Raw genomic sequence first — 18,337 nt, forward strand, 5'->3', positions numbered from 1 at the left:
GACCAGGTTTGAAGATAAAGAAGATAGTAGAAGACTGTCTACTGGCCACAGTCCCCAAAGCCTCCATACATATGGAGTCCCACTCTTTGGCATCCTTTTTTTTTATAAGATGTCACAGAGGTTTAAAGTTGGACAATTTTTTTAGAACAATATCACCTTCTGGTAAAACTTTTTCTCAAGACCCCAAGACGAGTAATGATAATAACAGCCCCTTTCATCTGAAGGGCCTCAGCAGCTACTCACAGTACTGTTGGCATACACCGTCCCACTTGAATATCAGTGAAAACCTCATCATGTAGACAGAGCTGGGGACATTACAGCTATTTGCCAAAAGAAGATACTGCGGGTCAAGGAAACTAAATGGGTTAACAAAAGCCAAGTAGACATCACGTCTGAAGATTCATGGTCTTATTTTGCTCTTTTTGTCGTAATCTGCTGAGGGATTTTTTTAGACTGTAATGTCTACCAGATAGCAATCGTTTTGCAAGGCACAAAAATTGTATAGGATAATTAGAAGTAAGATTCATAATAAAGAGGTGCTTCATGGTTGTTCACTCAAGCAGGCTGGTAGCCAGTGTAAACTCAATGATATGTGATAAGCTTGTGTCAGTAGAAACAAAATTATGTCACTGTACCTTGACAAGAATTGCTAGTGTGCAAGTTAACCCAGTAATGTTTCCTCAAGAAGATATATATGTATATACATATATACACACATACATATACACACACATAATATATATACACATACATTATATACACACATATATATAACACATATATGCATACCTACACACACATACATATATATTTACATATATATATACACATACATATGGAGAACACAAACCCTCTCTATATAAATAGTACATGTACTGTACTAGAGGTTGCAAATATAAATGCTTTCAGGAACCAGCCAACCTTAAATTAGTCAAGTGGGCACTTGTGAAACAACCAAAAATGAGGACCATGGTGAACTGGACACTGCCGGTCCTTATTCAGCTCCAGGCTATTGTTCCTATAGGAGAATACAGGCCTGGTATTTCCAGATCTTCGCATTTTTCTAGAGAAACTGGATTCTTCTATGAAATCTCCTCATTTTTAAATGTGGGAAACTAATTCAATTTTTTTATGCTGTACAAGAAAAGAAAAAAAATACAAACACAGCACTAATCACATCCATAGGTCCAATTAGGCCAGCAGACCACCAATATACAGCTTCTATTGAATTCCAGTGTTAATACAAGAAAGTATTTGGCTTGTTAGCCCAGGGGTTCCAGGATAGTGGAACCTGGGACTAAGTTCTAAGGAATGAGAATCAGGCGAAACTAAAAGACAATAGTATAATTACCAAGGATAGGATGAAGACTAAAGTCCTGAAAAAAGTGAAGTGTTTGCCTAAATTTCCATCCCTCATGCCTGTGATCCAGACATGGAGAATTACTTGTGGTTCTTGAGTAAACTGTGAACCCCATCACCTCTGGGCCTTGGCACATGCTGTTCTGATGCCTGGACACCCTCTATTTCCTCCTCTCACTTTTACTGGTCACCCTATCTTCATACTCCAGATTCCGGGCCACATCTCACCTGTTCCAAGTATCACTTAGCAACTCCACACTCTAATCCTGTCCTTGGCAGTACTACGCTGTATAGTTTATCACACAGAACTGTATTTGTCTGTTTTCTTGCACTTCTTCTGGATGACTCCAGAGGGTCCTTGAAGGCAAAATCTCTGCTTTATTAGAGTTTATAGTCTCAAGTTTTAAAATACTGTCTGGCACATAGTTGGTGCACAGTATTTCTTAAATGAATATATGCTAAATAATAATGTAATAAAAATATTTTATAGCCTTTCAGATAAGTAATTTGAAAAGTAAAATATGACTCCAAGTAGAAAAGTTATGACATTTCTATTTTCAAGTTATAAATCCTCCTGTATCTATTTCTTATAAGCTAAAGGCAGGTCCTTTCCCTTTCTTCCTGCCTTGATAGTAGATAAGATGGCTAGATTGATGGCAGCCTTCTTGTGACTATAAGGAAAAGGCAAAGAGAATTGCAGAGGTGTTAGACTTGACGTCATTTATCGTTGAACCCACTCTGCCATCCAGTGCTGTCTGGGCCTTTTATTTGAGGAAAAGGCACTGTTTTCTAAAAATTCTAATTAAAGTATTATAAAGAATAAGGAGCATTTACTCAAGGATGGAGCACTATTTTAGGAGGAGAGACTTGTTCTGTTGAAGGTTAATAAAAGATATGATTCCATGTATGAATTAACCTTAGAGGAAATTAACCTAAAGGAAAATGCCTTAAAAGAAAAAACTACACATAATGAATTAAATCATTATTACTTACTCTCTCCCCCCAAACAAATGCATGTTCATCCCAAGTTAATCACTAAATTGAAAAGTTATTTTATTCCAGCAGAAAATGAACAGTCTTTAGCAAGTAGGTCATTTGTACCTAAAGCAAATAATTAGTTACACAGGACACCAAAGAATAAGGTAAAAATCTATACAATTACTTTAACCACTTTTTTCCAGTAAAATATAAGGAACGAAAAATACATTCATGGTTACTTTCGAGTCACTGACTATGGAGTTTTTATAAAATACACTAAAATAAAATATACTTGAAAAGAAGGACACTTTTAATATACCAACAACTTCATTTTATGTAGACGGCTTCAAGTTATACGATTTTTAACTCAAATTCTAATATTTGCAAATGAAAGACAATCTATATGGAGTTGGATTTACTTGTCCTGTTTAAAACAATTTCTAACAACTTGTTAAACTATGATTAAGGCAGCATGACTCAAGTACAATATTAGAAAAATATAAGTGGCAAAATATTCAATTGTTTTTCTAGGAGAGGAAGACAAGTAAAAAGCTTTATTCAAACATCTGAATAGGGGAAGACACATCCAGCGGCTCCATCCTCCATCCTGAAGTCACCTGGGTCTTGAGATCCCAGGTCAGGGTCCTCATCTGAAGTAGAAGGACACGTCAGAATAATTCCAGGTCCCTTGAGATAATTGAGATAATCAGAGGTTGCTGACAAATGAGATGTAGGGATTTCAAAAGGAAGGAGGCTAAACAAAAAAAGATGAGCCAAATGCCAGGAATCACCATGGAAGATAAGTAATCAAATAAATGTAATTGCCGACAAAGATGTGACTAAAGCATGAATAAAACAACAAGGCAAACGTTTTAAGCAGTAGAACGGGAAAAAGGAGACAATGGATCCAATTAGGGATAGAAAAGCAGATAACAGTGTTACACACTTCAAGAATGTCAGTCTGACTTTGCTATTTTATTGACAATTTTGATGTGTGGGTTATCTCATGTATCATATGGTAGTAAATGCTGGGATCACAAGGGTTCACCTGTACGTTGAAAGGCCACATTACAATTTGCACAGATTTTGATAAACTGAAGAGAGCCTCAAAGTACTCAATGACAAAACATATTTTTCCTTTCAAAATATACTTTTAACTGCCACCAAAGTGAAATTACTTGCATAATGGGTGAAATTACTTGCAAAATGGTTTAATCAAAATCCAAATGCTAATTGATGAATGTATTATGTAAAAGCATCATTTAGTAGGCAGATTTCACCAAAATGAATCCTTGTTAGTTTTTTGTTATGAAATACGGACAAGAAAAAGCCAGAGGGCAGATATTCAAATCCTTGTCAACAAGCCTCCCCCAGTTTAGCTATCCTATGGCTGTTATATATGCTATGACCCATCCAGAATGCCAGGTTCACATAAAAGTTTAAAACTGCAAAGAGTGGGAACCATAAAGTCACACTGGGATGAGGTCCCCCTACACTGAGATTTTACTATCTCTCAGTAAAATGTGTACATATACGCCTGTGTGCCTGGAATTTTATTCATAAAGAACATGCATAACAGAGATTAGAATCACAATAGACTATATTCTGTGAAACAAAGGAACAGACAGTTGGAAACTAATCTGGATGAGAAGATTCAGTTAATCAGTCACAGAAAATGGAAGCAAGTGTTTCTTATATACTGTGCACAGTACAGACAAAGGCAAAGCTTGGTAGAGAGATGCACCAATTATTGTTTCCACGCTCAGCCATTTAGACCCCTGGTTTTGAAAGAACATTTCAGAATTACTAATTTGCAGATGGTAGGAGGCCATGTATAAAGTAATGTTAATATGTCCAACGTAAAATACATAATATTAAACAAGTGTACTTACTTATTTAATCTCATTTCTAACCTCAGGAAATCAGAGCATCCTTCCTATCATTGTAGCCTAAATGAGGTTTTATCACAAAAATAAGTCGTTCAGAGTCCTCTCTTCCTGAACAATAATAAGACTATAAGGTCTGAGGATCTCATGTCTAAACAACTGTGAATAGCATCCAAAGGATAGAAAGATTACAAAAAGTGGATTTGCTTCCAACGACCTTGGTGGTAAACTTCTGGCTCTTTGAGTGACTCTCATGTTTTGTATGTAGTGGAAAGCCTGCGTTTCCTTTTGTCCTCGTCAAAATAATGTAACTATCACCTTGCACACGTCTCTGCCTCGAATACACATCCCATGTAGGCGTCCCATTCCTCTAAGCCTATGCTTTTCAAAAAGTGATCCCATGACCCCCTCCCCCATCCACTCCATCAAACCCACTTTTGTATGTTATGCTTGGGAATGCAATATGATACAAACCCCATGGAAGAGAATTTGGCCATAGCTAACAAAATTACATATTCATCTACCCTTGAACCCAGCAGTCCCACCTCTAGGAATTTATCTTGAAGCTAATCCTCCAAAAATATAAAAGTATATATGCACACGTTTATTCATTGCAGCATTATTTGTAACTGCAAAATATTGGAAACTGCTTAAATGTCCAAGCACAGGAAATGGTTGAATAAACTCTGGCACAGACACACAACAAATACTATCCCCTCCTAGAAACGAAAGAGGAAACTCTCTAGGAAGTGATGCGAGATGAGGTCCGAAAGCTCTCGTAAGTGAAAAATCGAAGTACAAAACATCATATCCCGTACCTTTGTTTAAGAAAGAAGAGGAGGGCTTCCCTGGTGGCGCAGTGGTTGAGAGTCCGCCTGCCGATGCAGGGGACACGGGTTCGTGCCCCGGTCCAGGAAGATCCCACATGCCGCGGAGCGGCTGGGCCCGTGAGCCATGGCCGCTGAGCCTGCGTGTCCGGAGCCTGTGCTCCGCAACGGGAGAGGCCACAACAGTGAGAGGCCCACGTACCGCAAAAAAAAAAAAAAAAAAAAAAGAAAGAAAGAAGAGGAAGGGAACTAAGAAAACATACATACATCTACTTCTCTTTACAAAAAAATTACAGGGGAAAAATAAAACAGAAATAATTAAGTTGGTTACCTAATCTATTAATTATTAATTACAATTGATAATATTTATAATTAATAATTATAAATAATTATAACCACAATGTAGGGGGAAACCTAATTTGAATAATTTATAACAGTTTTGACCACATGCCCTGCTTGTCCTGCATCTCGGGCAGGGCAGGGAGATGGGAGAACTGGAAAGATCCTGAACTCTTTTTAGCAGGTTTGTTTTTGTAGTACATGTGGGTGAAGGTATTCTGATACTATCTCAGATGTAACACGGGATTGAGCAGATGAGTCAGTGTGCTGATGTTTCGGGAAGCCAGGATTCTCACTGGGAAAGGAGGGACACGTAAATGTGGGATGGGAGAAGGCAAGAAAGGTAAACTGGAATTGGAGATACTGGCATAGACCCATGATACCTAAAATACGTGCGTGTATGTATATGCATGTACATATATATGCATGTACATGTGCCCGAGTGTAGAACATATGCATATGTGCATACATAATTATGTGTGTGGGTGCGTGTGTATATGTATATGTATGTGTCTGTGCAGGTACATGTGCCCATGTATATGTGTAGACTCCGTGCTTGTGGCACGTGTACTTATACGTGTGGGTGCACTTGTATATTTCTTGGCTCTTTCCAGGAACAATGAGGACAGGTGAGGTGCAGAACTTGATCTCTAATACCACTCCCCACAACAAGGAACCAGGGTCCTTGGAGAAGTCGCTGAAAGCCGGGCTGGGGAAGGGTGATCCTGGAGCTACAAGATGAGCCTGGAACATTCTGTTACACCAGAAGGTAAAAATGTGCTCCAAAGAATCATGGAAATATGACCCAGGCACAAGGAGCCAACTTGAAGGGACTCTACTGGCCAAATCTGGAATAATATGAGCTTAAAACTATATGAGGGGACTTCCCTGGTGGTCCAGTGGTAATGAATCCTCCTTGCAATGCAGGGGACATGGGTTTGACCCCTGGTCAGGGAACTAAGATTCCACATGCTGCAGGAAAATAGGCCCACATGCCACAACTACTGAACTCGTGAGCCTCAGCTAGAGAGCCTGCGTGCCGCAAATTACAGAGCCCATGCACCACAACTAGAGAAGAGAAAAACCCGCACGCTACTACTAGACAGAAGTCCATGTGCTGCAACGAAGAGCCCGCATGCCTCAGTGAAAGATCCTGTGTGTTGCAACTAAGACCCAACGCAGCCAAAAATAAATAAAATAAATAATAAAATAAATCTTAAAAAAAAAACCAACTAAATGAGGATAATTAGAGGCCACTTGGGGTGGGGTGGGGAGGGGACACATGAAGCCATGTGTCCATACAGATAACACACATATGCATGCATACATACATGGGGAGGGAGGGAGAGTTCTTGGTTCCAGGACAATGTCACGCACTGACAGGTACCCACGGAGGGGGTGTTGAAGTGGGTCATGATGACCTTTCCAGGTGTTACATTCATACCCTGAGTTTTGTTCTTACAGTTCAAATAGTTGACAATTAAGCCCAAGAGAATGATGCTTCTTTGGGCTCTCAGGTGATATTCTCTTTCTTAACATCAATATTTTACTGCTAGGAGGAGAGTCACAATGTCTGATGAACGCTATCAAGGAGATGGCAAATACAGAGGACTGAGGTCTCTTTACAGTTTCTTTATGACTCCTCTGAACATTAGTGTAATATATCTAGAAAAATAAATTAAGAGGTTTAATTGAAGTTTTATGACAAAATGAGGACATTTTTAAATGGGAATTTAAAAGTTCTGAGCATTGCTACTCAAAGCATTAAACAAATGAAAAGCAATGAAAAGAAAAACTCCAAACTGGCCTAGACATCCCCAGGTGACCCAGCAAGAACATTTTCCTGTGATGTGGTAATTGCACAAACTTCTGTCATTTTTCTCTCTGCCCTACTATCTTTCAGAGAGCCTAAAGCCGATCAATAACATTCATTTTAAGTCTAAAATACTGGCAGTTGAAACGTGGATTAAGTCCAATCGAGACCTCTGAAAAGTGCCACCAGCGCTTTTAAGTGACCATGATAAGAAGGCTTTCCAGTAGATTAAAAAAACAAAAGTAACATTCATACAGAAAGGCAAATAAAACCCCAGAAATGATGGAATGGAAGAACGCAAAGACCAGCAGAGAGGAACAGTGATGGCAGAGTAAAGAAGCCAGAAGGGTGCACCTCTGAAACACTTTAAAGGTCAGAGAGTGAAATGAGAAAGCGGGGGGAAAGTATTTGTTCTAGACAGGCCAGCTGGGAGGAAATGTTTTCTGATTTCTATAGTATGGACCCGGCAAAGAAGCCAGCCAACCCATGGTGGGAGTCACTCGTTTTGAAGCCAGTCTATTTTGTTTAAGAGATACTTTAATAACCTAATGTCCAGCTAAGGAAATGTTGGCACTGCCAAGTTGAATAAACATGAAACAGCACCACTTGGGCTAAACATACCACCCCATTTGGGGTTAAACGCACCAGAAATGTATCAGAATTTAAAATGTATATTTCTGAGACAATTCCATCCGTGGCTTTGTGAGAAAATATTTTTGAATATTTTAAATCGTCACTGAGAAAAAGGACATTTCCATTTTGTAGGAAGTTTGTCACTTTTTCTTCTTTTTATTTCGTTGAAATTTTTATGAGAAGCATATCAGAGCAAGCAAAATAGCTTTAACAACTTACTGAGAGAACCCTAAATCACATTTTCATGACAGAAATATATACATATATTATTAGAAAAAGTGCCTATTTCCAGAAACAAAAACTAACTCTTCCTGGTCATCTGTTTTCTTTTCTTTTCTTTTTAACTGTCTACTCTCACTAAATTTTCCAAGATACATATTTTGGGGTTTCATTATTCTTCAATACTGAAAATGGACTTATGTTTCAATCTTCTTTAATATAACTTGCTTTCTTCTAGGTTCTAATAAGAATGCTTCCTGAAATATAGATAAGAACACGATGGTATCTAAGTCCTAACACACAGGCACAATCCCGCCCCTGTGTGAACAAGGATATCACCCCACAGTATCATATTAAAACCAGTTCTAAATATGACTTGGGCAGAATTGTTGCTTTATAGTTCTGTACCTTTTAAATTAGAAATTTTTCAGATTTCACGTAACCCAATTTGTGGTATATGCATATTACTTTTTAGACTATATCTAGCACATGATCAACTCAAAAATAAATTTCCCGATACCATGAACATGGCTCATGACCTCTACTTATAACCTGTGCAGCACCTTCAAGGTGAGGGAACTTACTCCTTCAGATTTTTTCTTTTCCTGATCGAAGCGGTTAGATTCCATACCACCCAATTAGGTAATTAAAGGATCAAGTACAGATCCAGCCAACTCTGGAAACAAAGTTGCAAGGGCTGTAGAGTGGAGCCTGCTGCCTTAGAGACACCCTCCCGACCCAATTCATTCCTCCTCTCCTGCCCGCTTCCCCATCTGCTTGACCCCACCCCCAACAAGGTTGAGGCAATGCTGTGGTATTTTGAGACTAGCTCCAAAGGTGGATGAAGCCACAAAGCACAACTAGAAATATGTGAAGACATTTAGGGCAACTCATTAATCAAATTTTAAAAAACTGGGTGTGCAAACCTTCAGAGTATGTGGCATCTTATACATCAAGAATTCAGGAACCTTCTCCTCCCATGGTAAAAAGTGTTTAAGTGGGCTGTGTTGAGAGTCAATTTATAATAACTGACTATTTTTATGGTATTAGTACACAATAACTATGTTTTTTTTTTCTTTCTGCGATTTTGTGCAAATAATCCTTTCCTTTCTTATGTAAATAGTATTAAAAATTAAATGATCACAAAAGACTTTTAGGCATTTACTTTATGGAGCCATAATGTTTTCCAAGTCAGAGATAGGCTAACTGTTGCAGGTTGGGTTTCCCAAAAACAGACGCAAGATGGATTGGGGATCAACAGCTGTGAAGGATAAGGGACACAAAGCTGGATTGGGCGAAGGGAAAAGGGAACTTCAACTCCTAGCTAGGAGCTTCAGCGAGCCGGGCCCATTAGAGCTGGTTGGGAGGAGATGGCCAGCGAGGCTTTCATCCCTTTCGCCATGTCAGTCACTGGAAGGGGGCTGTTTGAACAGAGGGAGACAGGGCAAAGCATCTCTGCCGCCGAGGCAGACACACAAGGACACGTGACAAGTGCGGACTGTCTGCTCACTGCACTCCCCACAGCTGGCCGGCAAGCTCTTCCTTGAAGAAAGATCCAGGCAGTACACTCCGTGTCCACCAAGCTGGTACTAACTGGCTAGACTAGGGCCCTACCTAGCAGCCTCTTTCAAAGTTATCTGTATCCTCTGCTCTGTAGAGCAGTTCCATTTAACAAACAAACATTTAAACAAAAAATATTTGACATTCCTACATGACTTTGGAAAACACAGGGAGAGTCGCTCTTAGGGAGGCTGCCTTGAGCTGCTTCCCATGTCTGTTGAGCCAGTTACATCATCAGCAAAGCTGGCAAGCACTCTCCTTTGTAAAAGCCACCATCGGCGTCTGGCCCTGGGTCAGAGCTGGGCCCACAGCTCTGTGGTCTGCTCAGGTTCAGGGAACCCCCAGCAAATGGCAGAGTGTCCTTCACTTCAGACATCTTCAGGAACTAGAAGAAGTGAACCACGGTGATTTCTGGCTTGCTAGTCAGTTAAAACCACAGACCAACAAGAAGAAGTGCTTTCCAGGTGATGATGTAAACAACCACCTCCCCAGGCCCCTCTCAAACAGCTGGGGTGCCTGAGGAGAAGCAACATTGGGAGCTGACTGCCTAACAGCCCCCCTCAAACAGGCCATTCCTAGACTTGCTTTCCTCCTCCAGCATAATCATGCTCATCCTCGTTGCTATGGGGATTACCCTGAGGGTAATCACCTGTGAACAAGCGCAGGTTTGGGCAGCCCTCTCCAGTCTGATGTTTCTCTTGCCCCCTTGATCTGAACATGAGGACACTGAGAACAGAGCCTGGAGTCCAGAGAACCCCCAAGGTCAATATCATGGTCCCGAGCTCTGGACTCCAATAATGCCTTATCATCGTTCAAGCTTGTTGAAGACTCGCCTACTCTGACTCTTGATTTTCATCCTGACTGATCCTCTTCCTGTGAGTGTTTAAACAAATCTTTTCTAGATCTCTCTCTCCTCATCTGAAAATAGGGTGGGTGGGTGTGTGGTTGGTGTAGATAATGACTAACTTCAAAACTCCAGGGGCTAGGACACTGCTGTATGGAGCCAAAGGCACAGCTATGGGACCTCTCTTCTCTATCATGAATCAATCACCTGGCAAGTGAAAATAAAATGAATCATCTATTAAATGATAATCAGCATACCACTTTGGATATGTGGTGATACAGGCTTGAAATGATCTCCTTTCTCTTTCAACCAACCCAGAGTTTGCTTTAAGACCAACAAGAGCCTAACTTTGGTCCTTCAAAAGTTCATTCAAACAAAGCAAATTACCTTAAAAAAAAAAAACCACAAGAAAACATTCTCAGATCCTCTACTGGGTGAGCCTGACACCTGCTGGCCTCCGTCTCCCCTGCAGTCACATTTCAGAAGGAGCATGTTTTTGCAAGATTCTAATACTACCTATGCAAATGTATCTGATCTAGAATGGCAGAGTTTTCTGGAAAGGATCCCATCGCGGCACTTATGCAAGAGAGTGGCTGTGAGCAAGACTCCAGTGTATTTCAGTGATCCATTTAGGGATTAGGATTAAGAAAATAACATGTCAATAAATAAACTAAATTTTAGTCACACATACACACACAGAGAATAATCTGAAAATTCTCAAAGAAAACTGTTCTAAATTTCCCCTCATCATTTATAAGAATCTGTAATCTGTTAGTGATACTTATGTGTTTATAGAAAATCAAAGTGACAGATAATATGAGAGAAAATGAGAAAGAAGCAAAGGGAAATATATGGAGAGAGAAAGATAGTAAGACAGAAACCTGGGAGTAGATGGAGAAAAAGAGGCAAAATGTAAAGAGGCAGCTCCAGGTACAAAGAGGCAAACACCGAAGTAGCCAGAGCTGGAGGAATCTTGAGTTAGGAAGCAAGAGGGTAGACCGTTCACTTTCCCCAAACAAAAACTGAACAGTAAAGTAGAGGAAAGTGATCCAAGAACTTTTAAGCTGTTTGGTGACTAACACACCTCACTTAGCTGGCTGCTCTCTTAAGCTGCCAGCTTTATCTCTGTGACAGCCCATGGCGAGAATGTAAATTCTGGTCCCTCTACAAGGCAGTTAAATGTCCCCGGAAGTGAAGAACACATTTCCAAGGCAACACTGAATTCAAGAGTTTCATTTAAAAGGGGGCTTCTTATGCAAATCAAAACTGCAATGAGGTATCACCTCACACCAGTCAGAATGGCCATCATCAAAAAGTCTACAAAATACATTCAGTATCTTGTAATAGACTATAATGCAAAAGAATCTAAAAGAGAAAATATATATGTATAACTTAATCACTTCTCTGTATGCCAAAAACTAACACAACATTGTAAATTAACTATAGTTCAATTAAAAAATGAACCATAAAATGCAAATATGATAGTATTATTTTTTTTAAGTCTACAAATAATAAATGCTGGAGAGGGTATGGAGAAAAGGAAACCCTCCGACACTGCTGGTAGGAACGTAAACTGACGCAGCCACTATGGAGAATAGTATGGAGGTTCCTTAAAAAACTAAAAACATAGTTACCGTATGATCCAGCAATCCCACTCCTGAGCATATATCTGGAGAAAACTCTAATTCAAAACGATACATGATAAAGAAGATGTTGGTATAGAAATGAACTTATTTACAAAACAGAAACAGACTCACAGACATAGAAACATAGAAACATATGGTTACCAAAAGGGAAAAGGGGGGAGGGATAAACTAGGAGTTTGGGATTAACATATACACTCTACTTTATATAAAATAAACAACAATGTCCTACTGTATAGCACAGGAAACTATACTCAATATCTTGTAATAACCTATAATGGAAATGAATCAGAAAAAGAATATATATATGTACATATATATATATATATATAACTGTACACTTGAAATCAACTACACTTCAATCAATCAATGGGGCCTTCTTAAGATGTCACTGAACACTTCGTTTCCTTATAATCAATTTCTAGCACTAAGATAATTAGTTCTGCTGGGAGGAGGGAATACAGGTGCAGCCAAGGTATTTATATTGGGATATAATAAAATATACACTAGAATTCATTGGGATATGCTTAATGCAATAATAAAATACACTTCCTGCGCTATAATTTTTCTTATCTTTTGTTTGGGGTAGAAGTCAGAAGACCAGCGTTCTCCTCCTAGCTCTGCCACTCACTAAAGGTCATTTAACCTCCCTGAGACTGTTTCTTTATCCATAAAATGGGGACAACAACAACCTAGTCTAGCCACCTTGGAGGATTATGAAGATCAAATGAAATGACATCTTTGAAAACACTGTGAAATTTTCTGAGCTGGACTTTAAAAATGTGGAATCAAGAAACATTCTCCCTGGATAAGTGAGACGTGAACAGCCTTGGAGAAGAGAAAGATGCCAAAGAAGGGCCATCCCAGCAGAGATGGCGTTCCAGAGGAACCCAACCCCATCCAAGTCTGGGTGAAAGCTCTCAGAAGCTATGGTAACGAGGCTTAGACACACCACTAGCAAATGGAAATATTAGACACAGATGAGTTTCTTCTCTGGCTCTCAATATTGATTCAAATAAATGCCCTACCCTTTCTCATTTGAACAAGCTATTCTCTGCTTTGTTGCAAACTACCATGGAAGAAGAAAAATTGAATGTACCCTTCCATTCTGCAAACTACCATGGAAGAAGAAAAATTGAATGTACCCTTCCATTCTATCAGTTAGAAGTGGCCTTATAGGGGATTCCAGAGATGAAACAAATGAAGTTACTCCCGTGAGTAGGTTCCGACCTTGGTATCACATGGGTCCTTAACCACCCCATGGTTTTGTGTGCCTGTGACTCAGGCCACAGAGCAGGGATCCTGGATGGAGATGTATTTTTCCCAGGTCCTGGGCACCACTGTCTCTCAAGTGAATTTTGATTCCATGGAGATCGAAGGACACACAGAGGAGGCATGAATCAGAGGGTGACGTCACCCACTGAGGTTTTTCCACTTATTTGGGATAACTCGACTCCTACATGACTGAGCTACTTCCTTGAAAATTTAGAACTTTGAGAACTGTCGAATTAGTTTTCACCTTAGAAATAACCTCATAATTGTGCCTAAAAAACATGCTGGACAGGCAAACTCTGAGAAGTTCCTTCCAGAATGATGATATCGGTTTTTTGTTTCTATTTACATAGCTATGCAAAAGGTGGATCTACTTGTAAGTCTGTGAACCTCTGCAAAGGAGTCCAAGTAGAGAGCATGTACCCCAGGATAGGCAAGAAGAAAAGATCAGAGCTTCAATTTATATTTGTTTACCTCATCCTTTTTAAAAATCATAAGTTTGTATATGTTTTATGATGCACATTATCGAATAATATCACAGTGCATTTAAATAATTTACAGATGCACACAATATATAAATAAAATTGTTCATTAATATCAGTGCCTTATCCCCCAAAATTTTGCAGAACACAGAAATACAGTAAAGAATATTTAAAGAATATATTCTGTTTAACTTTGTCATATAGAAGATTACATGCTGCCTAGTAGGTTGGTTGATCCTTAAAGCTCAGTTCTGTCCCCAGTTTACAAGTGTCAAAGACTAACACTAAAATTCTAGAACTTTGATCCTAAGTGAGTCCAGTAAGACAGGGGAAATGCATTGATATCAATGGATCATGACTAGAAGCAGAGCTGGGTCTAGTGTCATTACAGACATCAACATGTAACACACATGTAACCTACAAACAAAGCCATGAAAATACTAATGTCACACACATGGTGTGATGTTTATATTTTTCAATAGAAGTCGTGTCACAGCATTGGAACCCCCAAGGCTAACCTGAAATTGAATGTTTCTTTAATTCAAAGTCTGGGAAGTTCAAGAACTTGATCTTCAAAATGGCACAATCAAGGCAAAACAAGTTAACCTGGTGATCACATCCTCATCAGAAAAGCTCATTTCCCTACGCTGACCTAACTGTCATATCTGAGGAATCACAGACAGAAGGGGTGACAAAACATTGGCTTAAATACAGCACCAGGGAGCCCTCTCTCTCTGTTACATATATAACTTACCGTCATTACTTGATTCACTTTCCGGAATGAGGTGCCCTTCGGAGCTGAGTCATCAGCAGAATCAGGTCAGCCAAGATCTGAGACAGTTCCTTCCTGTGGGGCAAAAAGTAACTCATCACGTCCCTTTTATTACTTCTTGTTTTGAATTTTAAATTTTATCCACAGGACCCTCCATTCACCTCACTATGGCAGAATCTAATCCCCAGAGCCATGGAGATGGTGACTTTCTCCAGATTTAATGAAGACAACTGGCATGACCAACCCCCCCAAACCCCCACCCCACCCCTGCCCCACCAGGAATGACTCATTCAGTAAAGCACAGTGAGGAAGGTCATAAATTCAAATCCTCTGCTACTTCCAAGGACCAAAGCAGACAGAAAATGCATTCCAAAGGTGAATTGCCAAAGGTTGTCAAAATTGTGCTTCAGTTACTAGACAAGTAATTAGTACAAGGACTTTTAAAAAAGAAATTATTGTTACTTATCAACCTAACATTTTATTATTTATCCAGGTTTGTGACTGAGAGAAAATATAGACTTTGTCAGCCTTAGTAAGTCCTCAGCTTACTTTCTTCCCTAAATTCTGCTTCTTACTTTGATAAACTATGGCCACTCAAAATACCCCCACCATGACACTAGCAACTTACACAGCAATCTCACTCCTGGCCATATATCCAGAAAAGACGAAAACTCTAATTTGAAAAGGTACATGCACCCCAATGTTCATAGCAGCACTATTCACAATAGCCAAGACATGGAAGCAACCTAAATGGCCATCAACAGAGGAATGGATAAAGAAGATGTGGCATATACATACAATGGAATGCTACTCAGACATAAACAAAAAGGAAATAATGCCATTTGCAGCAACATAGATGGACCTAGAGATTATCATACTAGGTGACGTAAGTCAGACAGAGAAAGACAAATATCATATGATATCACTTATATGTGGAATCTTAAAAAATGATACAAATGAACTTATTTACAAAACAGAAACAGACACACAGACATAGAAAACAAACTTACAGTTACCAAAGGGGAAAGAGGGTGGGGGAGGGATAAATTTGGAATTTGGGATTCACAAATACACACTACTATATATAAAGTAGATAACCAACAAGAACCTACTGTATAGCACAGGGAATTATATTCAATACCTTATAAGAACCTATAATGGAAAAGTGTCTGAAAAAGAATATATATATATATATATATATATATCTGAATCACTTTGTGGTACACCTGAAATTAACACAATATTATAAATCAACTACACTTCAATTTTTAAAAAATAATAATAAAATAAAAGGAGAAAACTATCAACTTAATAAATCCATCCATCAAAACTCTAGTGGCAGCATGGACGTTGAGGAAAGACAGATGTCCCATGTGCTTGAGCATTCTTTTAAATTAGGGCTCTTTATATCATGTAGTCATGGCTGATCTGCTTTAAAATATTACCACATGAAGAATTTTTTTAAAGACTCAAGGCAACAAGTGCCTTTAGGGATCCTATAGGCATCATCTTCCTCTTGTCTTAGAAGTAAAAAATATTCAAAGCTGAGTAGACTTCTCAAGAAAGCCACAAACACCCAGGGTACTGACTTCCTAGGACTTAGTAAGAGACAGTCACCTAGCTCTGTTACCTCCAGCCCAGGTCCAGCACCATATACACACCTTGGCCCTTACCCCTGCCACACACTTCTCAGAAAACTTCCTGCCCAAGATCCTGGGCTTCAAATCCAGACTGTCTAGTTCTGAATCCTAGTCTTCACACCTGCTAGCTGTGTGACCTTGACAAGGTCTTTCACCTCTTGGTGTCTCAGTTTCCTCACTTCCTAAGAAGTATCTTATTGTGTTGGTTTAAAGATTGAGTTAGTAAGTATAAAGGATGCTCTGTACTCAATGATAATGCCTGGGGGTTGGAGGGCAGGGCGGGGGGTGGGGTGGGTGGATGGAATTGCCCAGGATGGGAGGCCATGGCTCAGCACGCTAGGAGGAGGTGGAAGAAGGTGGCTTCTTCTCCTCTTGAATGAAAGCAAGCCAGGGAGGCTTCAAGAGAATCCTTGGATAGAAACTTGGGGCCTCAGGAAGGAGAGCTGGTGCCTCTCCCAGTTGGCTGTCTGCTTAGCTACCCTACTGCCCTAGACAGGAAAGAGTAACTTGGACAGAAATGGTAGATGGGGAGAGGCGAGTGGCCCATGTGTGGTTTGGCTAAACAGGGATGTTGGGCTTCCCGTGGGCCAAGTGCACACCATGGGAGGTAGCTGAACTTGAGCATCCTTGCTGTTTAGAGGGAGTATGCATGGAAGGCAACCTCCCTCTGTCCCTCTCTCTCTCTCTCTCTCTCTCTCTCTCTCTCACACACACACACACACACACACTGCTCCCAGACCCCAAAACACCAGCCTGGCCAGTGGGTGGAGGGAGGGGGAACTTTAGAATGGAAATGAGAATTTAAATTCTATTGAACTGAGGCTTTTAAATGCCCTAAAAATATCTGCAGAGTTAGTACAAGTGTCCGGAGAGTCACTACAAGGCAGCATATGAGGTTTGAGAGACCGTGGTTGGAGTCCACACCAAGAGGAAAAGAACCCTGTTCCCTGTTTGAATTGCAGTGAGTTCAGACTGATGAACAGACTGGTGTCAGCTACAAATTGGCACTTGCCATCTACCTCTACAAGGATTAAATCAGGTGCTGCTGCAGCTGCTGACTCTCAGCACCCCCTGAAAGGAGTTCAGGGTGGAGAGCAGAAAGGAGGCCCTCCGTGCTCTGGGAGAAGCTGGCACAACAGGTCTTCAGATAGTTAGATGTTTTCAGCAGCCGATTTTACGAGCCCAATTCTTGCATCTCCTCATATCTAGAAAAGCACTAAAATCCTTCATGGTGACGACTGCTCCTCGTGACTAGCAGGAACCTTCTGCCAAAAAATATGTGCTCGATTGCGTGTACTCCCCCCTCACCAAAATCACATATATACTGACCTTCCCCCCTACCTCTTTTGGAGCATTCCTCAGAGCTATCTGAAATGCTGTCTCCCAGGCTGCAGTTCTCATTTTGCCCCCAAAAAAACTTAACTCGCAACTCTCACATTGTGCCTTTTTTTTAAGTCAACACTGGTTAGAAGAGCATCATGGTCATCATGGAGGTTACTAACTCCTAAATCCAGTTTCCGCATCAATACCACACTGCACATGTCGTACCAAAAGAAAAAATTAATCTTGTACAAATGTAATTACCTGGAATTATCCTTCTCTAAATAATACATATGGGGTTTTGCCTGCTTCATAATCCTTATTCTCTGAAATCTGATGTCACCTCCAAATCACAGGAGTGGGTCTCAAGTTGATCTCTCTGCAATTCAGCCCCTGCCTCTGCCACAGCTGAATGGACCAGCAGGGATCACATGACCAGCGGGATCACCTGACCAGTGGGGATCACATGTTCTCTGAAATCCAAAAGTCCATCATATTTTACAAAACAACGAAAACCTCCTTCTACAGAGTCAATTCTATGAAATCAGGGCAAGAATGAAATAGTATTGGTCTAAAAAGTCAGGAAAGTGTTCTCCTAAAAACTCCATAGTACTTGGTCTGCTGTTTTAACTCATTCATGGTTCTGATATGTTAGATCAAGTCTGGCTTAAAATGGAAAACTATAAAGATCTCCAGGCAACCAAGTCTTGACCTTTTCTCATTTTAGTCTTTTAATTTTAGTACTTTAAG

The 18,337-nt window shown here is 40.0% G+C and overlaps 1 long non-coding RNA gene across 1 annotated transcript; it reads right to left on the bottom strand.

Moving 5' to 3' along the window:
* Positions 1–2,747: 2,747 nt before the first annotated feature.
* LOC132527212 (uncharacterized) lies at positions 2,748–17,975 on the bottom strand. Its single transcript, XR_009542910.1, has 4 exons — positions 17,852–17,975; positions 14,610–14,702; positions 12,093–12,139; positions 2,748–3,024 (listed from the first exon to the last, which is right to left on the bottom strand). It is a non-coding gene; the product is annotated as an uncharacterized LOC132527212 (long non-coding RNA).
* Positions 17,976–18,337: the final 362 nt, after the last annotated feature.

The sequence above is a fragment of the Lagenorhynchus albirostris genome, chromosome 10 (genome assembly GCF_949774975.1).
Source record: "Lagenorhynchus albirostris chromosome 10, mLagAlb1.1, whole genome shotgun sequence".
In the NCBI taxonomy this organism is placed as follows: domain Eukaryota; kingdom Metazoa; phylum Chordata; class Mammalia; order Artiodactyla; family Delphinidae; genus Lagenorhynchus; species Lagenorhynchus albirostris.